General features: G+C 42.6%; 1 long non-coding RNA gene across 1 annotated transcript; it reads left to right on the forward strand.

Moving 5' to 3' along the window:
* Positions 1–9146: 9146 nt before the first annotated feature.
* LOC116653339 lies at positions 9147–13222 on the forward strand. Its single transcript, XR_004306942.1, has 2 exons — positions 9147–9233; positions 13117–13222. It is a non-coding gene; the product is annotated as an uncharacterized LOC116653339 (long non-coding RNA).
* Positions 13223–14109: the final 887 nt, after the last annotated feature.

Here is a 14109-nt window from a genome sequence, read left to right on the forward strand (position 1 = left end):
GATCAAATGGCAGATTTAAAGCCTTAAGGTGAGGAGGGAGCACTCACTAATGGGCCTCACCAGTAACGAGTGGGTCAGAGGTTGCACTCTGGTAGAAGGCCACTAATTAGATGGTCTGAAAGTAGCTAAAAAATGTCCTTCAGCCTGAGGCAGTGAGTGACCCTGACACTGGTCCCTGCGGGGCTGGTGGCTGTATGGTATCACGGCTGTATGGTGATGGGGAGGATTTTAGAATCATTAAGGCCTCTAGGATCACCAAGTCCAACCCCAGCCCATCCCCACCATTACTACTAACCCATGTCCCTCAGTGCCACATCTCCATGATTCTCAAACAGCTCCAGAGATGGCGACTCCACCACCCCTTTGGGCAGCCTGTGCCAATGCATTACTGCTTTGTCCTTGGCACAACTTAAAGCCATTACCTCCTATCCCACCAAATGGGAGAAGAGAAAGACCTCCATCTCTTTTCAGCCTCCCTTTAGTCCACTGCCTCTCATAGTGTCCCAAACTGATTATTAAGAACCAACTGCTTTCTGCAGTAGTGATGTGATCTCAGAAAGAAATACATGAATCAGCCTGTTTACACAAACCACACATTCAGGGAACTGGAGGGTAAAAATGCTTTCCTGTCCCATAATCACTAATCCACATGAGGCAGTATTTGTGCTGAGAGTAGACGCGATAGCCTGTAATGATGTCTGTGCCGTGCAGATACATAATTAAGGGTCTCTTAAAATCTGTTCTGTTGCCGTAAAAGACAGCACAGTGAATTTATAGTTTCTAGAGCATCTGTAATGCTATGAGATAGCTGCTTGAAAAACAGAACAACAAAACAAAAAGCAGAAGACCCACAGCAACCCACCAACCTGTCTGCATTCGTTTCGCTCTCTAGGTGGCAGGTTCTGACATCAAAACAGTTCTGAGTTCCCTTTCTTAACTCGTGGACTGAAACTGTGCTGGAGAAATAGAAGATGAAAACAAGAATCACAGCAGGACAAGGGGTTTTAAGTTGAGAGAGGGAAGGTGTAGGTTGGATGTCAGGGGGAAGTTCTTTACTATGAGAGTGGTGAGGTGCTGGAACAACTGCCCAGAGCGGTTGTGATGTCCCATCCATGGAGGTGTTCAAGGCCAGGTTGGATGGGACAACCTGGCTTAGTATTAGATATGGAGGTTTGTGGCTCTACCTGTGCTGGGGATTGGGGACTCATGATCCTTGAGATCCCTCCCAGAGAACAGCACCACTTTATTCTTTCCGGATGTTGTATTGATTTATGATCGTATCCCTTTATCTGAGTTGGGGGGAGGTGATAGAAAGCCCAACTGGTTTTCCTCCCTGTGCTCTCAGCATGCCAACGATGCTGCCATTTCTTGTTGTTTTTCAGTCTGGTATGAGTAGAGCTGTCTGAACTATGTGTCTTTGGCAGTCAGATGGGACCTGCCTTAGAGAAATACTAATCTTCATTCTGATGTGGACAAGAAATGTCTTAGGCTCTTTCTTCAAGAGCTTACCTGCTCTATTTGTTGGTGTTGTTGCTTTTATTCTGTTGCCCAAGGCTGGAGGGCTGATGAGGAGGAGCACAGGTAGGGATGTTAGGGAGGAGCGAAATGAATTGTCATGTATGAGAGATTTTATATGTATATTTTTCATTCACAACAACAAAAACAGAAGCAGAAACCCAACCAGTGCATAATAAACTAAGCTATGAAATAGTCACCCTCTGCTGACTCTCTAGAGAGCAGCAGAAAGAGATGAGGCTCAAACCATGTATGGTCACACTTACCTGGAGACAGCTAGACTGGCTCTCTCTGGAGCTTCACTCCTCTTCCTCTTGGCCAAGACTTAATCAAAGTCATGCTTAAAGTTTCTGACAGGCCGCATCCCAAGTCAGCTCTCCCAAAGCCCAGACTCACATTTCAGAAGCCACTCGAGCTTCCCTCCTGATTTCATGTCATACAGTTTATACTCAGTGTGCATTGTTACTGCGTTATCCTCATTTCTGATGCATTGGAACATAGCAGCAAATCTGTATTTTTCAATTTGCCCTGTTTATGGTGCAGTCTATTTCTGTTGCAAAAACAATGTTTGTTTATTTAACGTGTCTTTTATAAATCACTTGAGAATGCCTCTCTCTGATTCTTGTACGGGGAACAAAATCATACAGCGTTAATCCATTCTTTCTTGCAATGATTGTAGCAATGATGGGAAACAATATAATTAGAAGCCATTCTTTCAACATGGAAATTGTAATTGGATTGTGCATTTTATAGCAGCAGCTTTCAGAAAATAAACAAGAATTAGTCAACTAAAGAAAATATGCCTGGCTTGTTTCCAGCCAGGGCTCTGTTCAGTGGTTAACTTAAGTTTCTGTTGTTGTTTTTGTTATTCTGGTAAATAAGACATCCATAGATGCTTCTGGGCCGCTAAAAGGATTTTTTCCTTAGGGAAATAGGTGTCAACACTCTGCCTGAAGCAGGCAACTACGGTCACGACCTCTTTGCTTTCCACCTTGAGGTTCATTTAGGATGTATTAGTGCTCCTGTGGACCAGATATGCTTTGAGATTTGGTTGAGAAGCCAATGTACCCTAATGGTGAGTGGTTCAGCAGTGTGCAAAGAAATGAGGAAACAAAGCACAAAATAACCAACTCTCTTGTAACTGGGATATCAAAGAGTCTCAGTGAAGGCAGCATGGGAAAGGTGGTAGGGATGGGTGCTGCTGTATTTACTACCCAGCTATAACATAGTCATGGTTGAAGCACAAAACTTGGGTGTTCTTCCTTGTGAGGCAGTTAAATCACACCATTGGCTTACCCCAGTCCTTTCTGCCCTGGTCCCATACCAAGGTCCTCTTCAGCAGACACTCCCATGAGACACTTTGAGCAGCCTTTCCCATAAGACCCAACCTCATGAAACACTGTGTTTTATTCAAGGCTTTGCTCCAAACAAAAATGAAATAAAAGCAATTTCACCTAGACTTGCACAGTATTTCAAGAGATTGTTTTCTCAGTGACTTCGGTATTTGTTATTTTGCTCAGTTTTAGCCAAAACCTGAATGTTTCAAGTGAAGAAGCAAAAAATAAGTGTAGGTGAACTGAGATTCTGCCTTTCTCTTCCCTCCATAACCTTGGCCTCCAGGCTCCCTTGGGAAAGCTGCTTCCAGAGCTGTCAGGAAATACTGACTCCAGACAACTGATGACTGCGTCGTCAACTTATACAGCGAGGCCCATTTGAATTTTTGTCAGACAATGAAAAGTCAGGGTGGGTGAACACCGTGTATGGAGACTGTGTTACCTTTAGTTTATGGTTAATATAAAATCGGTAACAACAGAGCCTCATGAAAATCCTCATATCCATAAATTCGGGATCCTCCCCTCTCCCCTCAGTCCCTCCTCGCTCCATCACTGTCCTATCACCAGCCTGGAGACCCTCCCCTGACAGCTTTATGGGTGATTGCTGAAGAAAAAACTGTTATTCCTTGCAAATTATTTTCTAGATTGCCACAAAGGTATACATCATTGTGTCAAGGAGTGGCAACTATATTAAATCTGGTTAGATAGTTGGGGTGGGTTGCTGTCATAAATCAGCCTTCTCCTGCCTTGTTGTGGGGGAAACACAATCAATAGCTGCTGCGATGGTTTTTACAGTTAAAAACATTTCCTTTTGCAAAAGCATTCTTAATACCTCTCCAACTCATTAACATCCTGTCTGTTCACTGCTATGAAAAAAGTCCAACGTGTCATCCTCTTGGACACCTGCATTGCCACGTCCATAATGCATCAGTACGAGCGTTTGGAAGTGGTTAAATAGGGGGCATTATTTCATCATGATAAAAGAATAAAAGGAGAACGTGAACAGCTCAGCTGAAGAGATTGCTTTGTCGGCTCTGATTTAACGTGCGAATAATGCTTGTGGGGTGGGGAAGAACGCCTTCGCCTGGATAGATTGTTTTTATGTTGGTAGAGTCTGCACGCCAAGATTTACAGCATCAAACTTTTTGTTGGTGGGTTGTTGTAATGAACCGAGTTTTGTTTCATTTCCCTTTAGAATGTGAAGATCACCTGAATGTCAGTTGTGCTGTAACTTGAAGGTGGTTGGGATCAGAGGCACTCAGCCCACGCTTCAAGCCAAAGGCAGCACTGACATCTCTCAGTGACTGCATCTGTACCAAGAGTGGCAGTTTGCTATTTCTTGCCCCAGGGCTGTGAAGAAAAGCTTGAAAATCTGCAACCTAGGAGCTCAGACATTGAAAGGGAATTATGCTGGACATTAGGAAATATTAATTCTCAGAAAGGGTAGTCAGGCATTGGAATGCACTGCCCAGGGAGGTGGTGGAGTCACCAACCATGGGAGAGTTCAAGAAATGTTTGGATGTTGTGTTGAAGAATATGATTTAACTGGGAAGTATTGGTAATGGTTGGACTGGATGATCTTCTAGGTCTTTTCCAACCTTGATAATTCTGTGATTCTGTGATTCTATGCTGTGTGCTCCAGAGATGGGTGCAGTCTTAAAAGCCTTTTGAATTTAGCAAAGGCATAGGAATCATTAAGGTTGGAAAAGACCTCAAAGATCATTTAGTCCAACCCCAACCCATCCCCACCATGCCCACTAAGCACGTCCCTCAGTGCCATGTCTATCTTGGATACCTCCAGGGATGGTGACCCCACCACCTCCCTAGGCAGTCTGCTCCAGTGCATCACCACTCCTTCTGAAAAGAAATTTCTCCTAAGATCAGACCTGAGCCTTCCCTGTTGCAAGCAAGGAAACTTTTCTTATAGGGCCAAAGAAATGGAAGTTGAGAGATAGCTTAGAGGGTCCCCTTGGCAGTGAGCACAAGAGAAAAGCATAGCCGAGCTTCTTGCTCTGTTCAAGCCTACAAAACACCCTGTTCCCATGAGGCAGGAATACAGAGCACTGTGTATCCTGTCAGCTCAGCTCTGGGGATATTCTGCGAAGAGAATGAATGCAGCTGGGGCTCCCATCAATAAGAACATTGTTTGACTTCACTAAACGCACCAGGTGAACAAAGAGGAGGTGTGATTAGCAGCCAGCTGTTGTTTGATTTGTGACTATTTTAATCCTTATTTGTTTTTATGCATCTTTTGGTCTCATTACAAAAGTGAATTCCAGCCTTGGGATTTGAAAACGATTTTCTCCACATGTGGCTCTAAAGAACAGCTCATAAATGCCAATTATCCCAGGCAGCAGAAGGGCCCTCGAGGGCAGGAGGCCACAAAGTCTGACGACTCATCTGAGCCAGGAATGACCTCTAGTTTGCCTCCTGCTTGCAGCTGAGCATTAAATCATCCCTGCTCTCTGCTTTATGGCCAGGTGAAGCCCTTTCATGCAAAATAGCAGCGAAGCAGACCAAGATTTGAACCACAGCTTCCACAGGTGCAGCATCAGTGGAAGACCCGTGGGCTGCTGGAGGCCAAGGGACAGCTTGGGACATCCAAATTGGCATAAACTCGTTGCTACATTGACCACTGGTTCTCTGTTGATGATATGTCAGCGTGGTCAGTGTGTTGAAATCTCTGTCTGGATGCCAAAATGTAGGTAGCTCCAGAGCTGAGTAGCATTTGTAATATTGTTGGATTAAAAATGAAAGGTGCGTATGTGAATTTTGACACAGAGAAGGGTGAGTTTTGTCACTTGTAATTCCCCAAATACTGAAGAAGTTATCAGAGCCTGGGATGATCTTACAGCCCTTTTCAGTATGATGAGAGCCCAGACCTAAGCACAGGTGGTGAGCCCTGTGGAGAGAGCAGGGGCAGCTGGAGGAGCAAATGTTCTCCTCTGAGATTTTAAATTTAGGATTTTTTTTTCTTTTTTTTTTTTTTTTTTTTTTTTTTTTCCCCTTTAATAGTTAAGTGATCAGCACCTGGTCTGCAAAAAGGACCTGTGCCTCCTTCCTATGCTGACATCCTCAAAAGGATTTCAGCCCTCAAGGTATCTTGGCTTCTAAAGATGCCTCTCATGCTACTGCATTTATGAGCAAAATAATCTTTGCAGAGAAGTGTTTGCTGCAGATCACTGGCTAAACTAAAACACTTCAGCCCATGTATTCAGGAGTCAGATTCGATGATGGGTCTTTCTGACATCCAATGCCCACACGCCTATTAAGTCACTCTGCTCTGCAGAATTCAGTGCATCAGCTCAGTGCTTGCTCCTAATGTGCTTTTTGTTTCTTCTTCTGAGCCTGCAAACCATGCCTGACAGTGCTCTGGGTTTGTAATGTGGTTGGGGAGCTTGAATCAAAGTCTGCTATGCTACTCGTGTTAAGTGCACAATTCAGTTAGTGAGAGGTGAGGGGCTGAGATGACAGAGGATCATAGGATAACGTGGGTTGAGAAGAGACCATTGGAGGTTCAAGGTCAGCTTCAGGGTCACTGCAGTACACTCAGGTTGGTAGCAGCTTTTGTTTCACAGAGCTGCAGGTGAAAGCATAGCTGCAGTTCTCTGCTCTATATTCCCAATATGGTTCCTCACTTCAGTTCTCTACTTGTGGATTGATTCTACAGCACCCCCGGTAGATTTAGCTAATGATTTGGTGCTCAGAGGAAGGAAGGTAGAGATCCAGACTGGACCGCACCGCTTTCCATGTGCTCCACTTGGTTCGCTGCTTCCTCTGCAACCTGCTACTGTAAGGACTCACACTTTGGGTACTCTTATTTTGTTTGACTTTCTTGCCTTTAGTATATTACTGTTCCTCCTTAGATCATTACTGTTTCTTTTGTTAGACCCATCTGCCACATTCCTACCCTTTTCTCTATCCTGGAGCGCAACACGCCTTGTTATGGGGCCGGGGCTGCTGGTACACGGACTTAGACCTGGGGATAACTCCTTGTTTTATTTGTTCCTACATCTGTCTTGAAAAGTTTGCCTGTGCATCTTAATAGGAAACGTGTGATGTTTTCCATATGCCAATATAAAAGATAGCTGTACAGCAAGTGGATTCTGAGATCTGCTGTTTAAATAATAGACAGGTCTTCACTGAGTGAAAAGAGGTGTTCTTGTGTTAGAGATAGTCCTTTGCATCTCCTTAAATCAGTACTATTTGTTGAATTACTCAAAAGCAGTCTGTGTATTAGAGAGACATCGCTGCCTTCTTTGGTGTTAGATAAGGGGGCTGAAAAGCAGAAGTAGGGTAAAGATTTATTTAGCACTTATCTACATGAACAAGGACCAACCTTCTCAAAACACAAGTATAAAACAAGGCATGGGAGGAGGAAAAGGCCTGGGCAGATGGCAATATCTGGCCAAGCCATCAGTACAGTGAAGCTATAAAGAAGACACTAATATTGCAAGCTATATTTCCAGGAAAAGAACATAAATCTCCTTGTAAATGTTATGTGAGTCCATATTATGACTCAGGTATAAAACTCACGCTCAGAAGATAATGTTAAACTGGAAGCCCTGTAGAGAACATCAGCTTCGATGGCCACAAGAATGGAGAATATATTGTCTGCAAGGTGGTTCACCTGAGGAACTTCATAAGAACAGTTCTCTATGTAACCCCATTTGAGGTTCTTTCTGCTCATATGCTTTGCTCTATCTAAAGATTTCTTTGCATTTCCAGTCCCTTAATCCCATTTTGTCTTTCAATGCTCTATACCATGTGCATTCATCTTGTTGACATGGTAAGTTTTTCATTTTCTACTGAAAAATGATTCACTTATTGCAATAAGCTTTCCAGCTCTTCACCGGCTGCTTACGGATGCCCTTTGAATTGAGCTTTGAAATGAACTTCATGAATAATAACAAAAAAAATAACCTAGCGATGCGATTTGACTTCAGCTCTTGGAAACCCATATATCATCTTGAGCATCATCAGTTAAGAAAAGGTTCTCTGGGTATAAAAGCAGGCCAAGTCAGAAATAGGTTCTGTGCAACTTGTTTATAAGAAGCCTAAATCCAGACAAATGGAGAAGTCAGGTCATTTTAATCACATGTAGCCTTGGATGGGGGCCCCCGCTGCTTTGATTGCTTGGAGATGCTGACATCAAAGCTGAAAAGATGCTGTGGTCCAGATGGCTTTTGCCCAGCAGGGAATGGCACAGCTCAGAGGCAGAGGGTGCTGATGGATACCTGGCAGTCCTGGCTTCAGGATGTCTAAGATGTCTTCTGTCCTAGAGTGGAAAACAGTGTGGTCCCACATGTGAGGTAAATGCTTAGAGCACCTTGCTGATCCCTTCCAGATCTCTTTGATGGTGGGCACAGGTGGATGGAGGATGATTGGTACCATGGTGGATGGCAGTGGTTGACCAGCAGGGTTTGGGGTGTGGAGTTATCCCCATGAGTATGGGAAGATGAAGGGAATAAATGTGATTTGTGGGATATGCTCTGTGCCTTTACATGCAGTTTATTTGTAAGCAAAACTTCAATGTCACTGGGCACAACCTCATGAATGCTTTGGGAATCCAAATATGGACTTACAGGTGTGGAATTGACAACACCAGAGTCTCCTTTCTAAAGGAATCCCAGTCAAACTGTGAAAAAGCCATTGTCTGAATCTCTCAGTGTATCATATTGATCAAGAATTGGTTGGAAGTTGTAGACGGAGGGTTGTTGTCAACAGCTCTATGTCCAAGCGGGGGACAGCCACAAATAGTCTTTCCCAGGGGGTCTGTCTCAGGACTGGTGCTCTTCAACATCTTTATTGACACAGACAGTAGGACTGATCGTGCCCTTGGCAAGTTTGCTGATGACATCAAGCTGAGTGGTGCAGTTGATACAATAGAAGGGAGGGACACCATCCAGAGGGACCTGGACACACTCAAAAAGTGGGCACATGAGAATCTAATGAGGTTTAATAAGGCCAAGTACAATGTATTGCACTTGAATAGATGCAATCCCAGATACGTGTACAGGCTTGGAGAAGAAGTTGTTGATGGCAACGGCGAATAGAGCTCAGAGAGATGAATGCAGAGGGGTGTTTCATGATCCCCTTATGGCCTCAGTGGGGGATGGGCACACCTGCAGCCTAAACAGGACATTAGTCTCAGTGTGCAAATTTTAGCCCTGTGTGCTTCACATGTGTCAGCCTTCCAGCTGCACCTAATGCTGATGCTGAAGGAGATCTGATTCGCTGGTGAGCTGATTTAAGACTCTGAACCCTCTCTAACCTGGTAATACCAGACACCTCTCTTCTTTGGTCTCCAGCATCTCCTTCTGAATCACTATGTCAGCTTTGCAAAGAGAAGGGAGAGGAAGAAGTGATCTGCAACAGCCAAAAGTAAGCTTTTCCCTTTACGTTTTTGGGCTTAGAAGTTGTTTGTTCCACCAACGAGGAGTGTTGTGAGAGCAGGTTCTCATCTGTTAGGAACCTTACTCTCTCTGGAGTCAGTTGCTATTGCTTAATTTTTTGTGAGCTGAATGTCTGTACAGCTGGTCTGGCATTTATTACTGCAAAGTTAAGTCTTTTTGGCTGTGAAGTGTATATTCTTGGAGTCTTATTGGGTGTGTGTGAAACAGGGCAGTGAAATTTGCTGGTTTGAACCATCCCAGCTGCAGATTCAAGATTGCTTATAGGCCTTTCCTTCATGGCCCGGTGAAAGCAGCAGTGCTCACCATAAATTATGATGAATGCAGCTGTATGATAATGGACTCATTGCAATCCTGCCAATGTCATAGATCAAATTCGGTTCAGCGTTTCAATGTTTTGTCTAAATTGATATCCTGAAACACTGTGTCTGCTAATTGTGACTTAAATGCTTGAACTCGGTAGAAACTTGGCAGCTGGCTGTGATTAATTGCCATATTTTGGTACTACTCATGCTATGGACCATAAAGTTTGTTTCAACAAAATGCCAGCTAAAGGGAAAGTTAAAAGTATTAAAAAGGCAGGAATGGTGAAACTGTCTGGGCAGAACACCAAGCTCAGAAGTGGCACTTTTTCCTCTGCTTTGCTGCTGAGTAACTCTAATAAATTTAGTGTCTTTCTTTGCCTCATCCATACTGTGCTCAGGGAAGGGACTGTCTCTTCAGACCCATCTGTACGGTGCCTTGTGAAATGGGGCTGTAAAATACCGCAGTGCATCTACTCCTGTTGTAAAAGTAATAATAGCCCAGTCTTCCCACAAACATATCTGAAATACAGTTATGTCTCTGAGCATGCACCAATGGAGGTGCAAGGAAAGTCAGATGAGGGGAAGGTCATGGATAAAGCTGGAAGAGATGGAGATGCTGTATTGCTACAGTTCCCTGCTCCCATAGGGTTGTTGGGTCAGGCTAATGATGACCCAGATTCTATGGTGTCTTTTGGGGCAACAAGAGACTGACTTGTGCCTATTGTTGAGAGAAACCCATGCTTTTACTGAATTTTAGGACAGCCTATGGACTCCTGATGTGCTTCAAAGTACTCGTCAGCACTGTGTTTTAAAGCTGACAGTTTCCATCTGATAATGCTTCCTGTGTTTGTGCAGTGATAAAAACATCAGTGACAAATATGGGATTGGTTTGATCATGTTAATGCTCTGTGTTGTGTTATTTACTTGTGCTGAGTGTGGTGATTAAAGATGCTGTAGTTACCCATCCAGCGAGGGTGAAATATGTAGAAATCATGCAATTACTTAACAGGTTTAGTGACTATGTGGCATAACACTGAAGAATGAGGAGCTCCTGTAGGTTCTTTGTGGTTTATGCCTACTCCAGCTGGCTATCTGATACCAGTTTAGAGCACTGAACTGTGCCTGTACATCTCCTTATCTTATGGTGGAGGATCTAACACTGTTTCTTATTAAATGGTTTGGAAGCTGGTTAAATCCACCAAAGACTTTTGTCCACTACTCATGAAAACAGCTTTGCTTCCATTGCGACCAAGTTTTCTCTTCTGCTGTAGTTTTAAGAGGCTCTTAAGGCAGTTAAGACAAAATCTTTTGGAGGAAAAATAATACCTAAGTTCCTAATTTGGCTGTGATCTCATTACTTCACTGCATACGAGAATGCCACTGGTATGCCAGAGATGTATTTTAGCTGTAAGAAGTCCTTAGCACAAGATCTTAAGCAGTGTAGCTGTTCAAGCAGTTTCTAAATGCCCCAGATATTAATTCTTATTGCACCTTTCTCCTGGCTGTTCATCACAGATTTGAAAGAGAAAGCTGCTAATTAATTATGGTAAAAACATTTATTAGCTGTAATAAGTATAATGACAGAACAGAGCTTACCATTCACATAAAATGTCGCCAAATGGAGATGAATGAAATCGGTGCACAGCAATTACATGGATATTGAAGTCATAGGGTAAGTTTCCTTTAGTGGCATTATCGTATCTTCTGGTGTAATCCACAAAAATAGATGCTCACGATACGGCTATAAATATTCATCTGTGCATTCAGCCTCACCTCCTGCTGTTGGCTTCCCATTGCCAGCAATGGCGTTACATTATTTCCTGCTAAGCCGAGCATGCGAAGGCATTGGGTGCACAATAACAAAGTTAGAGATAAAAACTTGCTGAAATTAAATTTGCTCCTGTTGAATCCTGATAAACTCTTCTTATCTCCGGAGCTGCTCTTGTGGAGAAATGTTTTCATAATCTATTTGGCCATTAAGAGGAATAAGAGGGCTCTTGGGTCTGTGTCATTGAGGAATAAAGGATGTAGGCACGTGTGATGCCCTGTATGAGGGGCCTGACATGCTGGTAGTTGGTTCCTGAGTTAATGCAGACAATATTATGTTCCCTAAAGGAGTTTTATAGTTAGAAAGAGTTATATGGTAATAAGAGTTATATAGGTGCAGTGCACCCGGGGTGTATAAAATGCTCAAATTGCGACCCTTTCAAAGAAGTTATCATCCTTGGAAGCGCCTATAAATATATGTGAAAAGGAACGGCTGAGGACTGAAGGGGAAAAAGTCAGCTGAAGTTTTCTACATTTCCCCTGCCCTCCTGTGAAATTCAAAGCTATATCAAAACCTATTGAAGTAATCCAGAGCCCCTGTAAGATGGAGCAGTGCCATCTTATGAGGAGCCATAATCCAAGTGAGGAGCCGTAACCATACAAAATAAATGACTAACAAAAATCCATGAATGCAGCTTTACACACACAACTATATTTCATTTTTCTTTTAAAGAAAAATGTAAGGAGTCTGGCTGATGTTGTTTTAATTCATCTTATTATGTAGCTATTTATTTTCTACCCCTCAAAGGGAAATATTGAAGTAAAACAACATGCACTTTTAATTCTAATTTAAAGAAAAAAAGGCGTGTTTTCGTTCCATTTCTGTTTTTTCTTTGCAATCAATTCTATGAAAGCCTAAGGAGGTTCAAATATTTGATTTATTTATGGGAAAGGAAAAGATTTTAAAGGTTACTACCAAAAATATATATACATTTCTTCATGGAATATAAATTACTTCTGTCAAACAACCTGCTTTCCAGAAACAAACTGGTGTATGAACCAGTCAACCTCCAAGCATCACAATGAACTTGTGTGTTATTTGATATCAGGTTTATTTCAAAGGTATTTTCCCAGCCATTACAGAGAAGGTAACATAAGACCTTCACAAGAACAAAATGTTTTGGGGTTCTTCACAGAAACTCTCAGGCAAGCATGGAACCACTTCTTCATTAAAGGCACATAGAAATCACACTGCTATATAGAATAGAATCATAGCTCAGGTTGGAAAAGACCTTCAAGATCATCGAGTCCAACCTCAACCTAACCATACTACCCTAACAACCCTCTGCTAAATCATGTCCCTGAGCACCACGTCCAAAATGGCTTTTAAACACACCCACTCAACCACCTCCCTGGGAAGCCCATTCCAGTCCTTAACAACCCTTTCTGTAAAGGCTGTAGCTATAGGCATACTGCTTGCAGACATGGTTGTATGTGTGCTGATTATTCTCATGTGAAGGTTTTCATTATTTAGCTTTTTATTAATGTTTATGTGAAAGATTTGTTGTTTCTGAGGTTTCTATTTCTGCCATGATATTACAAGCACTTTAGCAAGGCTTATCTTGAGAGGTCATCCCTTTAAACTGAAACTCGTGGAGCTACTGTGTGTGTGTGGGGGGGGGATGGTATGTGTGTGTTATGCTTGCACAGCAACAAACCAAGCAACACTCAAGCTACTCATTTTTATTGCTAAAATCAAAATGCCTCTTTCAAAATACTCAGAAGCTTGGTGGAGTGGATGGAAGATGAATGACAGCAGTTGCAATGCAGCCTTGGGGAACGGCTCCAGAGCTGTTCTTAACAACTCCTTTACCTCTAAGCCAGGTAATGCAATATCCATGAATTAACTATTTATGCTGTCTAGGGCTCTGCAGTAAATTTGGCCTACCTCTGATTCAGCATTACCACAGTCCTGTTTATGACACAAAACCTTGGATTATAATGTCATGCTTAACCTTGTTTTTGATTTCTAACAATATGAAATAAAAAACAAGTTGTCTTGTGAACCAGCTAAGCTGGTTGTGGGCTGAAATGCTGCTTGTGTTATAAAGCTATTGGTGATGTGATGTCAGTGGGGTTTATCTTGGGCAAAGCAAGCTAGCTGTCCAATACCAAGGTGGGATCACCATGGAAGTTGTCCTTGGTGTTCCCAGGCTTTCCCCAACTGTAATTACTTTGCAAGTCTGAGCTCTTAAACTTCAAGTTCTTTGGGGTTCTGTTGGGAAATTGGTGGGTTCCGGTTCTGTCTATGTGAGTTTCTTGTTCTAAATTTCACCTGATATATTTCCATTAGACTAGAATGTAAAGGCTAAATTTGATTGCCAGTTGTGATTTTTAAGCATTACTAAAAACTATCTCTTGAGGCAGAGTAACTACTTAACATTATATATCCTTTGTGCTATGCCACAAAAGCTACCTTACAGGGTCTAACATTTCTAAGCTGAGTGACTACCTATTGCTAATTGCATTCTCCATACAGACAAGGGGAACAGATATATACAGTTAGATGGCTCTGTTTTTTCTCTTTCCAGTTCGTTTTCATGCCTCTACCAGACAGGAGCTCTGTTAGCTGCCTACCCCTTATTTCCAGTATTAACCTGTACATGTGGTCCTGTAACGTGGGTCCTTAGGTGTGATGGAAACACATATGATAACATCATGTCTAATCCCAGCCACTTTTATTAGCTTGAACTTGGGCTGAGTGATTTGTGTTGT

Source organism: Coturnix japonica, chromosome 4 (genome assembly GCF_001577835.2).
Source record: "Coturnix japonica isolate 7356 chromosome 4, Coturnix japonica 2.1, whole genome shotgun sequence".
Taxonomy (NCBI): Eukaryota; Metazoa; Chordata; class Aves; order Galliformes; family Phasianidae; genus Coturnix; species Coturnix japonica.